Here is a 25,000-nt window from a genome sequence, read left to right on the forward strand (position 1 = left end):
CACACACTTCTGATCATAAATCTGAAACACACACACTTCTGATCATAGATCTGAAACACACACACTTCTGATCATAAATCTGAAACACACAAACTCCTGATCACAAATCTGAAACACACACACTTCTGATCACAAATCTGAAACACACACACTTCTGATCACAAATCTGAAACACACACACTTCTGATCATAGATCTGAAACACACACACTTCTGATCACAAATCTGAAACACACACACTTCTGATCATAAATCTGAAACACACACACTTCTGATCATAAATCTGAAACACACAAACTCCTGATCACAAATCTGAAACACACACACTTCTGATCACAAATCTGAAACACACACACTTCTGATCACAAATCTGAAACACACACACTTCTGATCACAAATCTGAAACACACACACTTCTGATCATAAATCTGAAACACACACACTCCTGATCATAAATCTGAAACACACACACTTCTGATCACAAATCTGAAACACACACTTCTGATCATAAATCTGAAACACACACACTTCTGATCACAAATCTGAAACACACACTTCTGATCATAAATCTGAAACACACACACTTCTGATCACAAATCTGAAACACACACTTCTGATCACAAATCTGAAACACACACTTCTGATCATAAATCTGAAACACACACACTTCTGATCACAAGTCTGAAACACACACACACTTCTGATCATAAATCTGAAACACACACACTTCTGATCACAAATCTGAAACACACACTTCTGATCATAAATCTGAAACACACACACTTCTGATCATAAATCTGAAACACACAAACTCCTGATCACAAATCTGAAACACACACACTTCTGATCACAAATCTGAAACACACACACTTCTGATTATAGATCTGAAACACACACACTTCTGATCATAAATCTGAAACACACAAACTCCTGATCACAAATCTGAAACACACACACTTCTGATCACAAATCTGAAACACACACACTTCTGATCACAAATCTGAAACACACAAACTCCTGATCACAAATCTGAAACACACACACTTCTGATCACAAATCTGAAACACACACTTCTGATCATAAATCTGAAACACACACACTTCTGATCATAAATCTGAAACACACACACTCCTGATCACAAATCTGAAACACACACACTTCTGATCATAAATCTGAAACACACACACTCCTGATCACAAATCTGAAACACACACACTTCTGATCATAAATCTGAAACACACACACACTTCTGATCATAAATCTGAAACACACACACTTCTGATCATAAATCTGAAACACACACTTCTGATCATAAATCTGAAACACACAAACTCCTGTTCACAAATCTGAAACACACACACTCCTGATCATAAATCTGAAACACACACTTCTGATCACAAATCTGAAACACACACACTCCTGATCACAAATCTGAAACACACACACTTCTGATCACGAATCTGAAACACACACACTTCTGATCACAAATCTGAAACACACACACTCCTGATCACAAATCTGAAACACACACACTTCTGATCACAAATCTGAAACACACACACTTCTGATCACAAATCTGAAACACACACACTTCTGATCATAGATCTGAAACACACACACTTCTGATCATAAATCTAAAACACACAAACTCCTGATCACAAATCTGAAACACACACTTCTGATCACAAATCTGAAACACACACACTTCTGATCATAAATCTGAAACACACACACTTCTGATCATAAATCTGAAACACACACACTCCTGATCACAAATCTGAAACACACACACTTCTGATCATAAATCTGAAACACACACACTCCTGATCACAAATCTGAAACACACACACTTCTGATCATAAATCTGAAACACACACACACTTCTGATCATAAATCTGAAACACACACACTTCTGATCATAAATCTGAAACACACACTTCTGATCATAAATCTGAAACACACAAACTCCTGTTCACAAATCTGAAACACACACACTCCTGATCATAAATCTGAAACACACACTTCTGATCACAAATCTGAAACACACACACTCCTGATCACAAATCTGAAACACACAAACTCCTGATCACAAATCTGAAACACACACTTCTGATCATAAATCTGAAACACACACACTTCTGATCATAAATCTGAAACACACACACTTCTGATCATAAATCTGAAACACACACACTTCTGATCATAAATCTGAAACACACACACTTCTGATCATAAATCTGAAACACACACACTCCTGATCATAAATCTGAAACACACACACTTCTGATCACAAATCTGAAACACACACACTTCTGATCATAAATCTGAAACACACACACTTCTGATCACGAATCTGAAACACACACTTCTGATCACGAATCTGAAACACACACTCCTGATCATGAATCTGAAACACACACACTCCTGATCATAAATCTGAAACACACACACTGATCACAAATCTGAAACACACACACTTCTGATCACAAATCTGAAACACACACACTTCTGATCACAAATCTGAAACACACACACTTCTGATCACAAATCTGAAACACACACACTTCTGATCACGAATCTGAAACACACACACTTCTGATCACAAATCTGAAACACACACACTCCTGATCATAAATCTGAAACACACACACTTCTGATCACGAATCTGAAACACACACACTTCTGATCACAAATCTGAAACACACACTTCTGATCATAAATCTGAAACACACACTTCTGATCATAAATCTGAAACACACACACTTCTGATCACAAATCTGAAACACACACTTCTGATCATAAATCTGAAACACACACACTTCTGATCATAAATCTGCAACACACACACACTTCTGATCATAAATCTGAAACACACAAACTCCTGTTCACAAATCTGAAACACACACACTCCTGATCATAAATCTGAAACACACACACTTCTGATCATAAATCTGAAACACACACACTTCTGATCACAAATCTGAAACACACACACTTCTGATCACAAATCTGAAACACACACACTTCTGATCACAAATCTGAAACACACACACTTCTGATCACAAATCTGAAACACACACACTTCTGATCACGAATCTGAAACACACACACTTCTGATCACAAATCTGAAACACACACACTTCTGATCACAAATCTGAAACACACACACTCCTGATCATAAATCTGAAACACACACACTTCTGATCATAAATCTGAAACACACACACTTCTGATCATAAATCTGCAACACACACACACTTCTGATCACAAATCTGAAACACACACACTTCTGATCATAGATCTGAAACACACACACTTCTGATCAAAAATCTGAAACACACAAACTCCTGATCACAAATCTGAAACACACACACTTCTGATCACAAATCTGAAACACACACACTTCTGATCACAAATCTGAAACACACACACTTCTGATCATAGATCTGAAACACACACACTTCTGATCATAAATCTGAAACACACAAACTCCTGATCACAAATCTGAAACACACACTTCTGATCACAAATCTGAAACACACACACTTCTGATCATAAATCTGAAACACACACACTTCTGATCATAAATCTGAAACACACACACTCCTGATCACAAATCTGAAACACACACACACTTCTGATCATAAATCTGAAACACACACACTTCTGATCATAAATCTGAAACACACACTTCTGATCATAAATCTGAAACACACAAACTCCTGTTCACAAATCTGAAACACACACACTCCTGATCATAAATCTGAAACACACACACTTCTGATCACAAATCTGAAACACACACACTTCTGATCATAAATCTGAAACACACACACTTCTGATCATAAATCTGAAACACACACACTCCTGATCATAAATCTGAAACACACACACACTTCTGATCATAAATCTGAAACACACACACTTCTGATCATAAATCTGAAACACACACTTCTGATCATAAATCTGAAACACACAAACTCCTGTTCACAAATCTGAAACACACACACTTCTGATCATAAATCTGAAACACACACACTTCTGATCATAAATCTGAAACACACACACTTCTGATCATAAATCTGAAACACACACACTTCTGATCATAAATCTGAAACACACACACTTCTGATCATAAATCTGAAACACACACACTCCTGATCATAAATCTGAAACACACACACTTCTGATCATAAATCTGAAACACACACACTTCTGATCACAAATCTGAAACACACACACTTCTGATCACAAATCTGAAACACACACACTTCTGATCACAAATCTGAAACACACACACTTCTGATCACAAATCTGAAACACACACACTTCTGATCACGAATCTGAAACACACACACTTCTGATCACAAATCTGAAACACACACACTCCTGATCATAAATCTGAAACACACACACTTCTGATCACGAATCTGAAACACACACACTTCTGATCACAAATCTGAAACACACACACTTCTGATCACAAATCTGAAACACACACTTCTGATCATAAATCTGAAACACACACACTTCTGATCATAAATCTGCAACACACACACACTTCTGATCATAAATCTGAAACACACAAACTCCTGTTCACAAATCTGAAACACACACACTCCTGATCATAAATCTGAAACACACACACTTCTGATCACAAATCTGAAACACACACACTTCTGATCACAAATCTGAAACACACACACTTCTGATCACGAATCTGAAACACACACACTTCTGATCACAAATCTGAAACACACACACTTCTGATCACAAATCTGAAACACACACTTCTGATCATAAATCTGAAACACACACACTTCTGATCATAAATCTGCAACACACACACACTTCTGATCATAAATCTGAAACACACACACTTCTGATCATAAATCTGAAACACACACTTCTGATCATAAATCTGAAACACAGACACTTCTGATCATAAATCTGAAACACACACACTTCTGATCATAAATCTGAAACACACACACTTCTGATCACAAGTCTGAAACACACACACACTTCTGATCATAAATCTGAAACACACACACTTCTGATCACAAATCTGAAACACACACTTCTGATCATAAATCTGAAACACACACACTTCTGATCATAAATCTGAAACACACAAACTCCTGATCACAAATCTGAAACACACACACTTCTGATCACAAATCTGAAACACACACACTTCTGATCATAGATCTGAAACACACACACTTCTGATCATAAATCTGAAACACACAAACTCCTGATCACAAATCTGAAACACACACACTTCTGATCACAAATCTGAAACACACACACTTCTGATCACAAATCTGAAACACACACACTTCTGATCATAGATCTGAAACACACACACTTCTGATCACAAATCTGAAACACACACACTTCTGATCATAAATCTGAAACACACACACTTCTGATCATAAATCTGAAACACACAAACTCCTGATCACAAATCTGAAACACACACACTTCTGATCACAAATCTGAAACACACACACTTCTGATCACAAATCTGAAACACACACACTTCTGATCACAAATCTGAAACACACACACTTCTGATCATAAATCTGAAACACACACACTTCTGATCATAAATCTGAAACACACACACTCCTGATCACAAATCTGAAACACACACACTTCTGATCATAAATCTGAAACACACACACTCCTGATCACAAATCTGAAACACACACACTTCTGATCATAAATCTGAAACACACACACACTTCTGATCATAAATCTGAAACACACACACTTCTGATCATAAATCTGAAACACACACTTCTGATCATAAATCTGAAACACACAAACTCCTGTTCACAAATCTGAAACACACACACTCCTGATCATAAATCTGAAACACACACACTTCTGATCACAAATCTGAAACACACACACTTCTGATCATAAATCTGAAACACACACACTTCTGATCATAAATCTGAAACACACACACTCCTGATCATAAATCTGAAACACACACACACTTCTGATCATAAATCTGAAACACACACACTTCTGATCATAAATCTGAAACACACACTTCTGATCATAAATCTGAAACACACAAACTCCTGTTCACAAATCTGAAACACACACACTTCTGATCATAAATCTGAAACACACACACTTCTGATCATAAATCTGAAACACACACACTTCTGATCATAAATCTGAAACACACACACTTCTGATCATAAATCTGAAACACACACACTTCTGATCATAAATCTGAAACACACACACTCCTGATCATAAATCTGAAACACACACACTTCTGATCACAAATCTGAAACACACACACTTCTGATCATAAATCTGAAACACACACACTTCTGATCACGAATCTGAAACACACACTTCTGATCACGAATCTGAAACACACACTCCTGATCATGAATCTGAAACACACACACTCCTGATCATAAATCTGAAACACACACACTTCTGATCACAAATCTGAAACACACACACTTCTGATCACAAATCTGAAACACACACACTTCTGATCACAAATCTGAAACACACACACTTCTGATCACAAATCTGAAACACACACACTTCTGATCACGAATCTGAAACACACACACTTCTGATCACAAATCTGAAACACACACACTCCTGATCATAAATCTGAAACACACACACTTCTGATCACGAATCTGAAACACACACACTTCTGATCACAAATCTGAAACACACACACTTCTGATCACAAATCTGAAACACACACTTCTGATCATAAATCTGAAACACACACACTTCTGATCATAAATCTGCAACACACACACACTTCTGATCATAAATCTGAAACACACAAACTCCTGTTCACAAATCTGAAACACACACACTCCTGATCATAAATCTGAAACACACACACTTCTGATCACAAATCTGAAACACACACACTTCTGATCACAAATCTGAAACACACACACTTCTGATCACGAATCTGAAACACACACACTTCTGATCACAAATCTGAAACACACACACTTCTGATCACAAATCTGAAACACACACACTTCTGATCACAAATCTGAAACACACACACTTCTGATATGGAGCCAGAATAGCCTCAAATATAATACATTTACAAAACAAAATTCATAAATGCATAGCACAATTCACATTTGTAAAATCTGATTCGTAAATTCAAAACACGATTCATAAATGCACAAGTAAAAGCATAAATATTTCCCCAAATGCTCACACAAATGCATCTTACCTAAATAAATGTAAAATCTTTACACAAATATGTATATATCAAGTTCTTGAATTAATTTCCATCACACATTTATGAAAGATGTTGCATGCATTTATGGATCGTTGAATCTGCATTTGCGAATCGTCACACGTGCATGGACTGCATTGCATTTGTGTGTGGGATTTTTGAGACCTTCCTGGCAGGTTAGGATTCGTAAATATCTTTTTTTGGAGGACGTTCTGTTTAGCCAATCGTGGTGAGCTTTTAATCCACCAATCAAAACGCTCCTTACTGATCAGACTCAAGAAGCTCAGTCCTGCCCTTGTTCTGTGCATTCTTTCATGATCGTTTGTTTCACGACCTTTATGTAAAGACATTTTAATGGGTACTCTTTTTTTAGCACCTATTGCAATTTCTACAAAATTATGATATATATTGTTCGCAGAAAATACAGCTACCCGGTTAGTTAGCCTGCGATCACCATGGAAATGGGGCGGCAGGTCTGACAAGCAGCTGTCACTGTTGTTTTCACTTCAGGTAAGTTTAGTCCCTAAAATTACACAGTTGATACACACAACTGTTCCTGACACTTTCTTGCAAGCTTCTGTTGAATATTTACTTTAGAGAAATGGTTTAGTGTCTTCGGAAAAAGTATGTTAGAGTCTCAATCATTAGGCTAACGTTAAATATAAGAGGTAATGTTAGGCTAATGTTAGCCTTGCGCTATTAGGAAGTTTGGGCTCTTAATCACATATTATCTGTAGATAAGAGGTTTTGATAGCTTTGCTGGCAATGTGTCATGAATGGAAGTAATGTTAATCTAATTATTTAACCTAAAAGTTTTCACTGTTAATCGGTGACGTCACTCACACAAAGCGTGAAAATGGGCTGAAATGATTTCAGACACGTTTTGATATTTCATAGTGAACCAGTATTGACAATGTATATCACCATGCATCTTTAAAACCTAAACGTAAATTCTGGTATCTTAAGATATTATATTGTATATCCTGTATATTATTTTTTCCCCTGCATTTTCACCTATGCTCTAGTTTATTAAACTAGTTTATTTATTTCTAATAAATCTGACATTGTATACCACATATTGTTGGTTCTGTAACAAATTGTTTATGTTCCACTGTTCTATGCTGATGGCTGTGCAGAGAACATCCTTGAGGAGATATGAACCATCTGACTTGTAAGTACAATCTCAGATTCCTGTGTGTGTATATATGATACAATAAATGTTGATAGTTCTATTAAATTACATTTTGAAATATTCATTAAGTGACTCTGAGAGCAGCTCTGCAGACAGGGAGACAGTAGACACTGAAATCATCACAAGCAGAGTTAGTTTTGAGAGTTATTTATTTTTGTATTATAAAGTTGTTATCATTAGTTTAAGAAGGGTATGTCTGAATGACTAAAAGACAAAATTTCAGTCTGGCAGAATTTTCTGCGCACTTCACCACCGAGGCCAAATGAGCATTGTGAATTTACAAATCTCATGTTATATTTATAACAATTCTTGTTGATGTTTGAAATGTATTTCAGGGCAGTTTGTGAAGACAGATTAACAAGAGATGTTGTGACAACCTGGACAGATGTCGGTTCCAGATCCACCTTCCGGACCAGATTTCACTCTCATATTTATTGCTGTCTAATGGTGTATTATATGTCCTCTGCAGAATTAGGTGCATGCAGATTTTACTCGGGAACATGACTAAACTTTGTTTGCTATAATACATCTATTTAGTGCACCAGTGAAACATAATTTTCCCCCCACATTTGCTTGTATATCTATATCTTTGTCATAGTATTCTTTCAGTGGTAAAGGGGTTTTCAGATGACAGAAGTCAACGTTAGTCAATACAATGATCTCTATGAAATGAAGCACCAGATTTACGGTGTTTTCCAAAATCTGTGACTGACCAAATCATGTGACCCTAGTTGGCGCTATATTGAGCAAATCCAACCTCCTACTAAACCTATTCCTAATCCTAACCTTATAACTAGGGTCACAGAATTAGCTACTACAACAGAATGCATCTACAGAGCATGACGTGCAAGGAAAATAGTAGGCTAAATTTATTAATCGAGGGAACGAATTAGTAAATCGTAGGCACAATTTACTTTTTTGTCTTGCACGTCGTGTGCGGTGCTCTGTATGGATCAGCATTGAATGGAATGGTTTACTAACTTACTAACTCATTAGAACAGCCCCTTGCTGCCACCTACTGGCATAACAATGTCACCTGCTATAAAAGTGATGAAAAACAGCTAAAACACGCACATTAAAACAACAAATATTATTGATTCAACAATAACAGCTATTATACATTTTACATTTACATTACATATTTAGATTGCAATATAATTATTATAATAATTGCAGCAAACTAATTATTAACTAATTAATAATTGTAACTATTTCAAATGAGAAAATTTACATTTTAATGATGAAATGCATTTTTTTTCTTTTGTAACTTATAACATCTGTGCACTGAAATTGTTTTGTATTTTTCTATTGGTTAATGTTATTATATTTAAATTTGCCAGTCATTGCATGATTTGCATGTGCTGTACTTTATTTGTACTATTTTGGTGTATTTTTATTTATCGGTATATAATTTTTACTTATTCACCATTCACTTTTCTTTGGTTCAAAAAAGTAAATGGTGAATGTAAAGTAAATGGTGAATAAGGAAAATTATTATGCTTAATATTTCTATATGAGGTTAACATTAACACCTCCCTTTGTGTTCAGCAGAGAAAATTAGGTCATACAGGTTTAGATTAGGAATAACCCAAGGATGATTCTTTTTTTGTGAACTCTGTCATATTGCTTTTTATATTTTGTGAATAAATACAATGAGTGACTAAATTTGTGTATAAATTATTAGGACTACATATGTAAATGTAGTTTAATAAAATGAGCAACAACCAGAGGTCAGCCCTAAAGGTAAGGTGAAATGTAAAAAGTGCTAGTAATAAGCTGAATATTCAGATTTACAGAAATATTGTAACCTGTGACTTGCCTATGATAAACTATAAAGAGATCTAAAAAGACCACTTAATCTATTTCTCTTACTATACAGTTATAATATTGTTTTATATTGAAGTCATTTTTCAAAGATAACATGAATAAACAGGGTATGCAACTTTGGTGAATAAGACAGCAGGCTAACCGGGTAGCTGTATTTTGTGCAAACAATAAATCATAATTTTGTAGAAATTGCAATAGGTGCTAAAAAAAGAGTACCCATTAAAATGTCTTTACATAAAGGTCGTGAAACAAACGATCATGAAAGAATGCACAGAACAAGGGCAGGAGTGAGCTTCTTGAGTCTGATCAGTAAGGAGCGTTTTGATTGGTGGATTAAAAGCTCACCACGATTGGCTAAACAGAACGTCCTCCAAAAAAAGATATTTACGAATCCTAACCTGCCAGGAAGGTCTCAAAAATCCCACACACAAATGCAATGCAGTCCATGCACGTGTGACGATTCGCAAATGCAGATTCAACGATCCATAAATGCATGCAACATCTTTCATAAATGTGTGATGGAAATTAATTCAAGAACTTGCTATATACATATTTGTGTAAAGATTTTACATTTATCTAGGTAAGATGTATTTGTGTGAGCATTTGGGGAAATATTTATGCATTTACTTGTGCATTTATGAATCGTGTTTTGAATTTACGAATCAGATTTTACAAATGTGAATTGTGCTATGCATTTATGAATTTTGTTTTGTAAATGTATTATATTTGAGGCTATTCTGGCTCCATATTCTGATCATAAATCTGCAACACACACACACTTCTGATCATAAATCTGAAACACACACACTTCTGATCATAAATCTGAAACACACACTTCTGATCACAAATCTGAAACACACACACTTCTGATCATAAATCTGAAACACACACACTTCTGATCATAAATCTGAAACACACACACTTCTGATCACAAGTCTGAAACACACACACACTTCTGATCATAAATCTGAAACACACACACTTCTGATCACAAATCTGAAACACACACTTCTGATCATAAATCTGAAACACACACACTTCTGATCATAAATCTGAAACACACAAACTCCTGATCACAAATCTGAAACACACACACTTCTGATCACAAATCTGAAACACACACACTTCTGATCATAGATCTGAAACACACACACTTCTGATCATAAATCTGAAACACACAAACTCCTGATCACAAATCTGAAACACACACACTTCTGATCACAAATCTGAAACACACACACTTCTGATCACAAATCTGAAACACACACACTTCTGATCATAGATCTGAAACACACACACTTCTGATCACAAATCTGAAACACACACACTTCTGATCATAAATCTGAAACACACACACTTCTGATCATAAATCTGAAACACACAAACTCCTGATCACAAATCTGAAACACACACACTTCTGATCACAAATCTGAAACACACACACTTCTGATCACAAATCTGAAACACACACACTTCTGATCACAAATCTGAAACACACACACTTCTGATCATAAATCTGAAACACACACACTTCTGATCATAAATCTGAAACACACACACTCCTGATCACAAATCTGAAACACACACACTTCTGATCATAAATCTGAAACACACACACTCCTGATCACAAAACTGAAACACACACACTTCTGATCATAAATCTGAAACACACACACACTTCTGATCATAAATCTGAAACACACACACTTCTGATCATAAATCTGAAACACACACTTCTGATCATAAATCTGAAACACACAAACTCCTGTTCACAAATCTGAAACACACACACTCCTGATCATAAATCTGAAACACACACTTCTGATCACAAATCTGAAACACACACACTCCTGATCACAAATCTGAAACACACAAACTCCTGATCACAAATCTGAAACACACACTTCTGATCATAAATCTGAAACACACACACTTCTGATCATAAATCTGAAACACACACACTTCTGATCATAAATCTGAAACACACACACTTCTGATCATAAATCTGAAACACACACACTCCTGATCATAAATCTGAAACACACACACTTCTGATCACAAATCTGAAACACACACACTTCTGATCACGAATCTGAAACACACACTTCTGATCACGAATCTGAAACACACACTCCTGATCATGAATCTGAAACACACACACTCCTGATCATAAATCTGAAACACACACACTTCTGATCACAAATCTGAAACACACACACTTCTGATCACAAATCTGAAACACACACACACTTCTGATCACAAATCTGAAACACACACACTTCTGATCACAAATCTGAAACACACACACTTCTGATCACGAATCTGAAACACACACACTTCTGATCACAAATCTGAAACACACACACTTCTGATCACGAATCTGAAACACACACTTCTGATCACGAATCTGAAACACACACTCCTGATCATGAATCTGAAACACACACACTCCTGATCATAAATCTGAAACACACACACTCCTGATCACAAATCTGAAACACACACACTTCTGATCATAAATCTGAAACACACACACACTTCTGATCATAAATCTGAAACACACACACTTCTGATCATAAATCTGAAACACACACTTCTGATCATAAATCTGAAACACACAAACTCCTGTTCACAAATCTGAAACACACACACTCCTGATCATAAATCTGAAACACACACTTCTGATCACAAATCTGAAACACACACACTCCTGATCACAAATCTGAAACACACAAACTCCTGATCACAAATCTGAAACACACACTTCTGATCATAAATCTGAAACACACACACTTCTGATCATAAATCTGAAACACACACACTTCTGATCATAAATCTGAAACACACACACTTCTGATCATAAATCTGAAACACACACACTTCTGATCATAAATCTGAAACACACACACTCCTGATCATAAATCTGAAACACACACACTTCTGATCACAAATCTGAAACACACACACTTCTGATCATAAATCTGAAACACACACACTTCTGATCACGAATCTGAAACACACACTTCTGATCACGAATCTGAAACACACACTCCTGATCATGAATCTGAAACACACACACTCCTGATCATAAATCTGAAACACACACACTTCTGATCACAAATCTGAAACACACACACTTCTGATCACAAATCTGAAACACACACACTTCTGATCACAAATCTGAAACACACACACTTCTGATCACAAATCTGAAACACACACACTTCTGATCACGAATCTGAAACACACACACTTCTGATCACAAATCTGAAACACACACACTCCTGATCATAAATCTGAAACACACACACTTCTGATCACGAATCTGAAACACACACACTTCTGATCACAAATCTGAAACACACACACTTCTGATCACAAATCTGAAACACACACTTCTGATCATAAATCTGAAACACACACACTTCTGATCATAAATCTGCAACACACACACACTTCTGATCATAAATCTGAAACACACAAACTCCTGTTCACAAATCTGAAACACACACACTCCTGATCATAAATCTGAAACACACACACTTCTGATCATAAATCTGAAACACACACACTTCTGATCACAAATCTGAAACACACACACTTCTGATCACAAATCTGAAACACACACACTTCTGATCACAAATCTGAAACACACACACTTCTGATCACAAATCTGAAACACACACACTTCTGATCACGAATCTGAAACACACACACTTCTGATCACAAATCTGAAACACACACACTTCTGATCACAAATCTGAAACACACACACTCCTGATCATAAATCTGAAACACACACACTTCTGATCATAAATCTGAAACACACACACTTCTGATCATAAATCTGCAACACACACACACTTCTGATCACAAATCTGAAACACACACACTTCTGATCATAGATCTGAAACACACACACTTCTGATCAAAAATCTGAAACACACAAACTCCTGATCACAAATCTGAAACACACACACTTCTGATCACAAATCTGAAACACACACACTTCTGATCACAAATCTGAAACACACACACTTCTGATCATAGATCTGAAACACACACACTTCTGATCATAAATCTGAAACACACAAACTCCTGATCACAAATCTGAAACACACACTTCTGATCACAAATCTGAAACACACACACTTCTGATCATAAATCTGAAACACACACACTTCTGATCATAAATCTGAAACACACACACTCCTGATCACAAATCTGAAACACACACACACTTCTGATCATAAATCTGAAACACACACACTTCTGATCATAAATCTGAAACACACACTTCTGATCATAAATCTGAAACACACAAACTCCTGTTCACAAATCTGAAACACACACACTCCTGATCATAAATCTGAAACACACACACTTCTGATCACAAATCTGAAACACACACACTTCTGATCATAAATCTGAAACACACACACTTCTGATCATAAATCTGAAACACACACACTCCTGATCATAAATCTGAAACACACACACACTTCTGATCATAAATCTGAAACACACACACTTCTGATCATAAATCTGAAACACACACTTCTGATCATAAATCTGAAACACACAAACTCCTGTTCACAAATCTGAAACACACACACTTCTGATCATAAATCTGAAACACACACACTTCTGATCATAAATCTGAAACACACACACTTCTGATCATAAATCTGAAACACACACACTTCTGATCATAAATCTGAAACACACACACTTCTGATCATAAATCTGAAACACACACACTCCTGATCATAAATCTGAAACACACACACTTCTGATCACAAATCTGAAACACACACACTTCTGATCATAAATCTGAAACACACACACTTCTGATCACGAATCTGAAACACACACTTCTGATCACGAATCTGAAACACACACTCCTGATCATGAATCTGAAACACACACACTCCTGATCATAAATCTGAAACACACACACTTCTGATCACAAATCTGAAACACACACACTTCTGATCACAAATCTGAAACACACACACTTCTGATCACAAATCTGAAACACACACACTTCTGATCACAAATCTGAAACACACACACTTCTGATCACGAATCTGAAACACACACACTTCTGATCACAAATCTGAAACACACACACTCCTGATCATAAATCTGAAACACACACACTTCTGATCACGAATCTGAAACACACACACTTCTGATCACAAATCTGAAACACACACACTTCTGATCACAAATCTGAAACACACACTTCTGATCATAAATCTGAAACACACACACTTCTGATCATAAATCTGCAACACACACACACTTCTGATCATAAATCTGAAACACACAAACTCCTGTTCACAAATCTGAAACACACACACTCCTGATCATAAATCTGAAACACACACACTTCTGATCACAAATCTGAAACACACACACTTCTGATCACAAATCTGAAACACACACACTTCTGATCACGAATCTGAAACACACACACTTCTGATCACAAATCTGAAACACACACACTTCTGATCACAAATCTGAAACACACACTTCTGATCATAAATCTGAAACACACACACTTCTGATCATAAATCTGCAACACACACACACTTCTGATCATAAATCTGAAACACACACACTTCTGATCATAAATCTGAAACACACACTTCTGATCATAAATCTGAAACACAGACACTTCTGATCATAAATCTGAAACACACACACTTCTGATCATAAATCTGAAACACACACACTTCTGATCACAAGTCTGAAACACACACACACTTCTGATCATAAATCTGAAACACACACACTTCTGATCACAAATCTGAAACACACACTTCTGATCATAAATCTGAAACACACACACTTCTGATCATAAATCTGAAACACACAAACTCCTGATCACAAATCTGAAACACACACACTTCTGATCACAAATCTGAAACACACACACTTCTGATCATAGATCTGAAACACACACACTTCTGATCATAAATCTGAAACACACAAACTCCTGATCACAAATCTGAAACACACACACTTCTGATCACAAATCTGAAACACACACACTTCTGATCACAAATCTGAAACACACACACTTCTGATCATAGATCTGAAACACACACACTTCTGATCACAAATCTGAAACACACACACTTCTGATCATAAATCTGAAACACACACACTTCTGATCATAAATCTGAAACACACAAACTCCTGATCACAAATCTGAAACACACACACTTCTGATCACAAATCTGAAACACACACACTTCTGATCACAAATCTGAAACACACACACTTCTGATCACAAATCTGAAACACACACACTTCTGATCATAAATCTGAAACACACACACTTCTGATCATAAATCTGAAACACACACACTCCTGATCACAAATCTGAAACACACACACTTCTGATCATAAATCTGAAACACACACACTCCTGATCACAAATCTGAAACACACACACTTCTGATCATAAATCTGAAACACACACACACTTCTGATCATAAATCTGAAACACACACACTTCTGATCATAAATCTGAAACACACACTTCTGATCATAAATCTGAAACACACAAACTCCTGTTCACAAATCTGAAACACACACACTCCTGATCATAAATCTGAAACACACACACTTCTGATCACAAATCTGAAACACACACACTTCTGATCATAAATCTGAAACACACACACTTCTGATCATAAATCTGAAACACACACACTCCTGATCATAAATCTGAAACACACACACACTTCTGATCATAAATCTGAAACACACACACTTCTGATCATAAATCTGAAACACACACTTCTGATCATAAATCTGAAACACACAAACTCCTGTTCACAAATCTGAAACACACACACTTCTGATCATAAATCTGAAACACACACACTTCTGATCATAAATCTGAAACACACACACTTCTGATCATAAATCTGAAACACACACACTTCTGATCATAAATCTGAAACACACACACTTCTGATCATAAATCTGAAACACACACACTCCTGATCATAAATCTGAAACACACACACTTCTGATCACAAATCTGAAACACACACACTTCTGATCATAAATCTGAAACACACACACTTCTGATCACGAATCTGAAACACACACTTCTGATCACGAATCTGAAACACACACTCCTGATCATGAATCTGAAACACACACACTCCTGATCATAAATCTGAAACACACACACTTCTGATCACAAATCTGAAACACACACACTTCTGATCACAAATCTGAAACACACACACTTCTGATCACAAATCTGAAACACACACACTTCTGATCACAAATCTGAAACACACACACTTCTGATCACGAATCTGAAACACACACACTTCTGATCACAAATCTGAAACACACACACTCCTGATCATAAATCTGAAACACACACACTTCTGATCACGAATCTGAAACACACACACTTCTGATCACAAATCTGAAACACACACACTTCTGATCACAAATCTGAAACACACACTTCTGATCATAAATCTGAAACACACACACTTCTGATCATAAATCTGCAACACACACACACTTCTGATCATAAATCTGAAACACACAAACTCCTGTTCACAAATCTGAAACACACACACTCCTGATCATAAATCTGAAACACACACACTTCTGATCACAAATCTGAAACACACACACTTCTGATCACAAATCTGAAACACACACACTTCTGATCACGAATCTGAAACACACACACTTCTGATCACAAATCTGAAACACACACACTTCTGATCACAAATCTGAAACACACACACTTCTGATCACAAATCTGAAACACACACACTTCTGATCATAAATCTGCAACACACACACACTTCTGATCATAAATCTGAAACACACACACTTCTGATCATAAATCTGAAACACACACTTCTGATCACAAATCTGAAACACACACACTTCTGATCATAAATCTGAAACACACACACTTCTGATCATAAATCTGAAACACACACACTTCTGATCACAAGTCTGAAACACACACACACTTCTGATCATAAATCTGAAACACACACACTTCTGATCACAAATCTGAAACACACACTTCTGATCATAAATCTGAAACACACACACTTCTGATCATAAATCTGAAACACACAAACTCCTGATCACAAATCTGAAACACACACACTTCTGATCACAAATCTGAAACACACACACTTCTGATCATAGATCTGAAACACACACACTTCTGATCATAAATCTGAAACACACAAACTCCTGATCACAAATCTGAAACACACACACTTCTGATCACAAATCTGAAACACACACACTTCTGATCACAAATCTGAAACACACACACTTCTGATCATAGATCTGAAACACACACACTTCTGATCACAAATCTGAAACACACACACTTCTGATCACAAATCTGAAACACACACACTTCTGATCATAAATCTGAAACACACACACTTCTGATCATAAATCTGAAACACACACACTTCTGATCACAAATCTGAAACACACACACTTCTGATCACAAATCTGAAACACACACACTTCTGATCACAAATCTGAAACACACACACTTCTGATCATAAATCTGAAACACACACACTTCTGATCATAAATCTGAAACACACACACTCCTGATCACAAATCTGAAACACACACACTTCTGATCATAAATCTGAAACACACACACTCCTGATCACAAATCTGAAACACACACACTTCTGATCATAAATCTGAAACACACACACACTTCTGATCATAAATCTGAAACACACACACTTCTGATCATAAATCTGAAACACACACTTCTGATCATAAATCTGAAACACACAAACTCCTGTTCACAAATCTGAAACACACACACTCCTGATCATAAATCTGAAACACACACTTCTGATCACAAATCTGAAACACACACACTCCTGATCACAAATCTGAAACACACAAACTCCTGATCACAAATCTGAAACACACACTTCTGATCATAAATCTGAAACACACACACTTCTGATCATAAATCTGAAACACACACACTTCTGATCATAAATCTGAAACACACACACTTCTGATCATAAATCTGAAACACACACACTCCTGATCATAAATCTGAAACACACACACTTCTGATCACAAATCTGAAACACACACACTTCTGATCACGAATCTGAAACACACACTTCTGATCACAAATCTGAAACACACACACTTCTGATCACGAATCTGAAACACACACACTTCTGATCACAAATCTGAAACACACACACTTCTGATCACGAATCTGAAACACACACTTCTGATCACGAATCTGAAACACACACTCCTGATCATGAATCTGAAACACACACACTCCTGATCATAAATCTGAAACACACACACTTCTGATCACAAATCTGAAACACACACACTTCTGATCACAAATCTGAAACACACACACTTCTGATCATAAATCTGAAACACACACACTTCTGATCACAAATCTGAAACACACACACTTCTGATCATAAATCTGAAACACACACACTTCTGATCATAAATCTGAAACACACACACTCCTGATCATAAATCTGAAACACACACACTTCTGATCACAAATCTGAAACACACACTTCTGATCATAAATCTGAAACACACACACTTCTGATCACAAATCTGAAACACACACTTTTGATCACAAATCTGAAACACACACTTTTGATCACAAATCTGAAACACACACACTTCTGATCATAAATCTGAAACACACACACTTCTGATCATAAATCTGAAACACACACACTCCTGATCATAAATCTGAAACACACACACTTCTGATCACAAATCTGAAACACACACTCCTGATCATATATCTGAAACACACACACTTCTGATCATAAATCTGAAACACACACTTCTGATCATAAATCTGAAACACACACTTTTGATCACAAATCTGAAACACACACTTCTGATCATAAATCTGAAACACACACACTTCTGATCACAAATCTGAAACACACACTTCTGATCACAAATCTGAAACACACACACTTCTGATCACAAATCTGAAACACACACTTCTGATCATAAATCTGAAACACACAAACTTCTGATCACAAATCTGAAACACACACTTCTGATCACAAATCTGAAACACACACTTCTGATCATAAATCTGAAACACACACACTCCTGATCATAAATCTGAAACACACACACTTCTGATCACAAATCTGAAACACACACACTCCTGATCATAAATCTGAAACACACACACTTCTGATCATAAATCTGAAACACACACACTCCTGATCATAAATCTGAAACACACACACTTCTGATCACAAATCTGAAACACACACTTCTGATCATAAATCTGAAACACACACACTCCTGATCATAAATCTGAAACACACACACTTCTGATCACAAATCTGAAACACACACACTCCTGATAATAAATCTGAAACACACACACTTCTGATCACAAATCTGAAACACACACTTCTGATCATAAATCTGAAACACACACACTTCTGATCACAAATCTGAAACACACACTTCTGATCATAAATCTGAAACACACACACTTCTGATCACAAATCTGAAACACACACTTCTGATCACAAATCTGAAACACACACTTCTGATCATAAATCTGAAACACACACACTTCTGATCATAAATCTGAAACACACACACTTCTGATCACAAGTCTGAAACACACACACACTTCTGATCATAAATCTGAAACACACACACTTCTGATCACAAGTCTGAAACACACACACACTTCTGATCATAAATCTGAAACACACACACTTCTGATCACAAATCTGAAACACACACACTCCTGATCATAAATCTGAAACACACACACTTCTGATCATAAATCTGAAACACACACACTCCTGATCATAAATCTGAAACACACACACTTCTGATCACAAATCTGAAACACACACTTCTGATCATAAATCTGAAACACACACACTTCTGATCACAAATCTGAAACACACACTTCTGATCATAAATCTGAAACACACACACTTCTGATCACAAATCTGAAACACACACTTCTGATCATAAATCTGAAACACACACACTTCTGATCACAAATCTGAAACACACACTTCTGATCACAAATCTGAAAACACACACTTCTGATCATAAATCTGAAACACACACACTTCTGATCACAAATCTGAAACACACACACTCCTGATCATAAATCTGAAACACACACACTTCTGATCATAAATCTGAAACACACACACTCCTGATCATAAATCTGAAACACACACACTTCTGATCACAAATCTGAAACACACACTTCTGATCATAAATCTGAAACACACACACTTCTGATCATAAATCTGAAACACACACACTTCTGATCACAAGTCTGAAACACACACACACTTCTGATCATAAATCTGAAACACACACACTTCTGATCACAAGTCTGAAACACACACACACTTCTGATCATAAATCTGAAACACACACACTTCTGATCACAAATCTGAAACACACACTTCTGATCATAAATCTGAAACACACACACTTCTGATCATAAATCTGAAACACACACACTCCTGATCACAAATCTGAAACACACACACTTCTGATCATAAATCTGAAACACACACACTTCTGATCACAAATCTGAAACACACACACTTCTGATCATAAATCTGAAACACACACACTTCTGATCATAAATCTGAAACACACACACTTCTGATCACAAGTCTGAAACACACACACACTTCTGATCATAAATCTGAAACACACACACTTCTGATCACAAATCTGAAACACACACACTTCTGATCATAAATCTGAAACACACACACTTCTGATCATAGATCTGAAACACACACACTTCTGATCATAAATCTGAAACACACAAACTCCTGATCACAAATCTGAAACACACACACTTCTGATCATAAATCTGAAACACACACACTCCTGATCATAAATCTGAAACACACACACTTCTGATCACAAATCTGAAACACACACACTTCTGATCATAAATCTGAAACACACACACTTCTGATCATAAATCTGAAACACACACACTCTTCTGATCACAAATCTGAAACACACACACTTCTGATCACAAATCTGAAACACACACTTCTGATCATAAATCTGAAACACACACACTTCTGATCATAAATCTGAAACACACACTTCTGATCATAAATCTGAAACACACACACTCCTGATCACAAATCTGAAACACACACACTTCTGATCATAAATCTGAAACACACACACACTTCTGATCATAAATCTGAAACACACACACACTTCTGATCATAAATCTGAAACACACACTTCTGATCACAAATCTGAAACACACAAACTCCTGATCACAAATCTGAAACACACACACTTCTGATCATAAATCTGAAACACACACTTCTGATCATAAATCTGAAACACACACACTCCTGATCACAAATCTGAAACACACACACTTCTGATCATAAATCTGAAACACACACTTCTGATCATAAATCTGAAACACACACTCCTGATCACAAATCTGAAACACACACACTTCTGATCATAAATCTGAAACACACACTTCTGATCATAAATCTGAAACACACACACACTTCTGATCATAAATCTGAAACACACACTTCTGATCATAAATCTGAAACACACACTTCTGATCATAAATCTGAAACACACACACACTTCTGATCATAAATCTGAAACACACACTTCTGATCATAAATCTGAAACACACACTTCTGATCATAAATCTGAAACACACACACACTTCTGATCATAAATCTGAAACACACACTTCTGATCATAAATCTGAAACACACACTTCTGATCATAAATCTGAAACACACACACTCCTGATCACAAATCTGAAACACACACACTTCTGATCATAAATCTGAAACACACACTTCTGATCATAAATCTGAAACACACACTCCTGATCACAAATCTGAAACACACACTTCTGATCATAAATCTGAAACACACACTTCTGATCATAAATCTGAAACACACACACACTTCTGATCATAAATCTGAAACACACACTTCTGATCATAAATCTGAAACACACACTTCTGATCATAAATCTGAAACACACACACACTTCTGATCATAAATCTGAAACACACACTCCTGATCACAAATCTGAAACACACACACTTCTGATCATAAATCTGAAACACACACACTTCTGATCACAAATCTGAAACACACACACTCCTGTTCACAAATCTGAAACACACACACTTCTGATCACAAATCTGAAACACACACTTCTGATCATAAATCTGAAACACACACTTCTGATCATAAATCTGAAACACACACACTTCTGATCATAAATCTGAAACACACACACTTCTGATCATAAATCTGAAACACACACACTTCTGATCATAAATCTGAAACACACACACTCCTGATCACAAATCTGAAACACACACACTTCTGATCATAAATCTGAAACACACACACACTTCTGATCATAAATCTGAAACACACACACACTTCTGATCATAAATCTGAAACACACACTTCTGATCACAAATCTGAAACACACAAACTCCTGATCACAAATCTGAAACACACACTTCTGATCATAAATCTGAAACACACAAACTCCTGTTCACAAATCTGAAACACACACACTCCTGATCATAAATCTGAAACACACACTTCTGATCATAAATCTGAAACACACACACTTCTGATCATAAATCTGAAACACACACACTTCTGATCATAAATCTGAAACACACACACTTCTGATCATAAATCTGAAACACACACACTTCTGATCATAAATCTGAAACACACACACTTCTGATCATAAATCTGAAACACACACTTCTGATCATAAATCTGAAACACACACTTCTGATCATAAATCTGAAACACACACACTTCTGATCATAAATCTGAAACACACACACTTCTGATCGCAAATCTGAAACACACACTTCTGATCACAAGTCTGAAACACACACTTCTGATCATAAATCTGAAACACACACACTTCTGATCATAAATCTGAAACACACACACTTCTGATCATAAATCTGAAACACACACACTTCTGATCATAAATCTGAAACACACACACTTCTGATCATAAATCTGAAACACACACACTTCTGATCATAAATCTGAAACACACACACTTCTGATCATAAATCTGAAACACACACACTTCTGATCATAAATCTGAAACACACACACTTCTGATCATAAATCTGAAACACACACACTTCTGATCATAAATCTGAAACACACACACTTCTGATCACAAATCTGAAACACACACACTTCTGATCATAAATCTGAAACACACACACTTCTGATCATAAATCTGAAACACACACACTTCTGATCATAAATCTGAAACACACACACTTCTGATCATAAATCTGAAACACACACACTTCTGATCATAAATCTGAAACACACACACTTCTGATCATAAATCTGAAAGACACACACTTCTGATCATAAATCTGAAAGACACACACTTCTGATCACAAATCTGAAACACACACACTTCTGATCATAAATCTGAAACACACACACTTCTGATCAGCTGTCACTCAAACGCTGTTTTCTACGCTCATCATAAAGACTTCATCACAGAAAAACTTCTGGCATTTGTGAAATTTCAGAAACACTTTTAAAGCCAAAGGACACAGGACATGTTTATGTTGTAATAAC

At 36.2% G+C, this 25,000-nt stretch overlaps 1 protein-coding gene and 1 long non-coding RNA gene across 3 annotated transcripts in view; one reads left to right on the forward strand and one right to left on the reverse strand.

Moving 5' to 3' along the window:
• prdm6 (PR domain containing 6) overlaps positions 1–25,000 on the reverse strand; it is an 83,508-nt gene that overhangs the window by 30,199 nt on the left and 28,309 nt on the right. The window lies entirely within an intron of this gene.
• LOC137038341 (uncharacterized) lies at positions 7,132–9,796 on the forward strand. The gene is made up of 3 exons (XR_010897460.1): positions 7,132–7,767; positions 8,394–8,428; positions 8,785–9,796. It is a non-coding gene; the product is annotated as an uncharacterized lncRNA (long non-coding RNA).

This window comes from Pseudorasbora parva, chromosome 13 (assembly GCF_024679245.1).
Source record: "Pseudorasbora parva isolate DD20220531a chromosome 13, ASM2467924v1, whole genome shotgun sequence".
NCBI classification, from domain to species: Eukaryota; Metazoa; Chordata; class Actinopteri; order Cypriniformes; family Gobionidae; genus Pseudorasbora; species Pseudorasbora parva.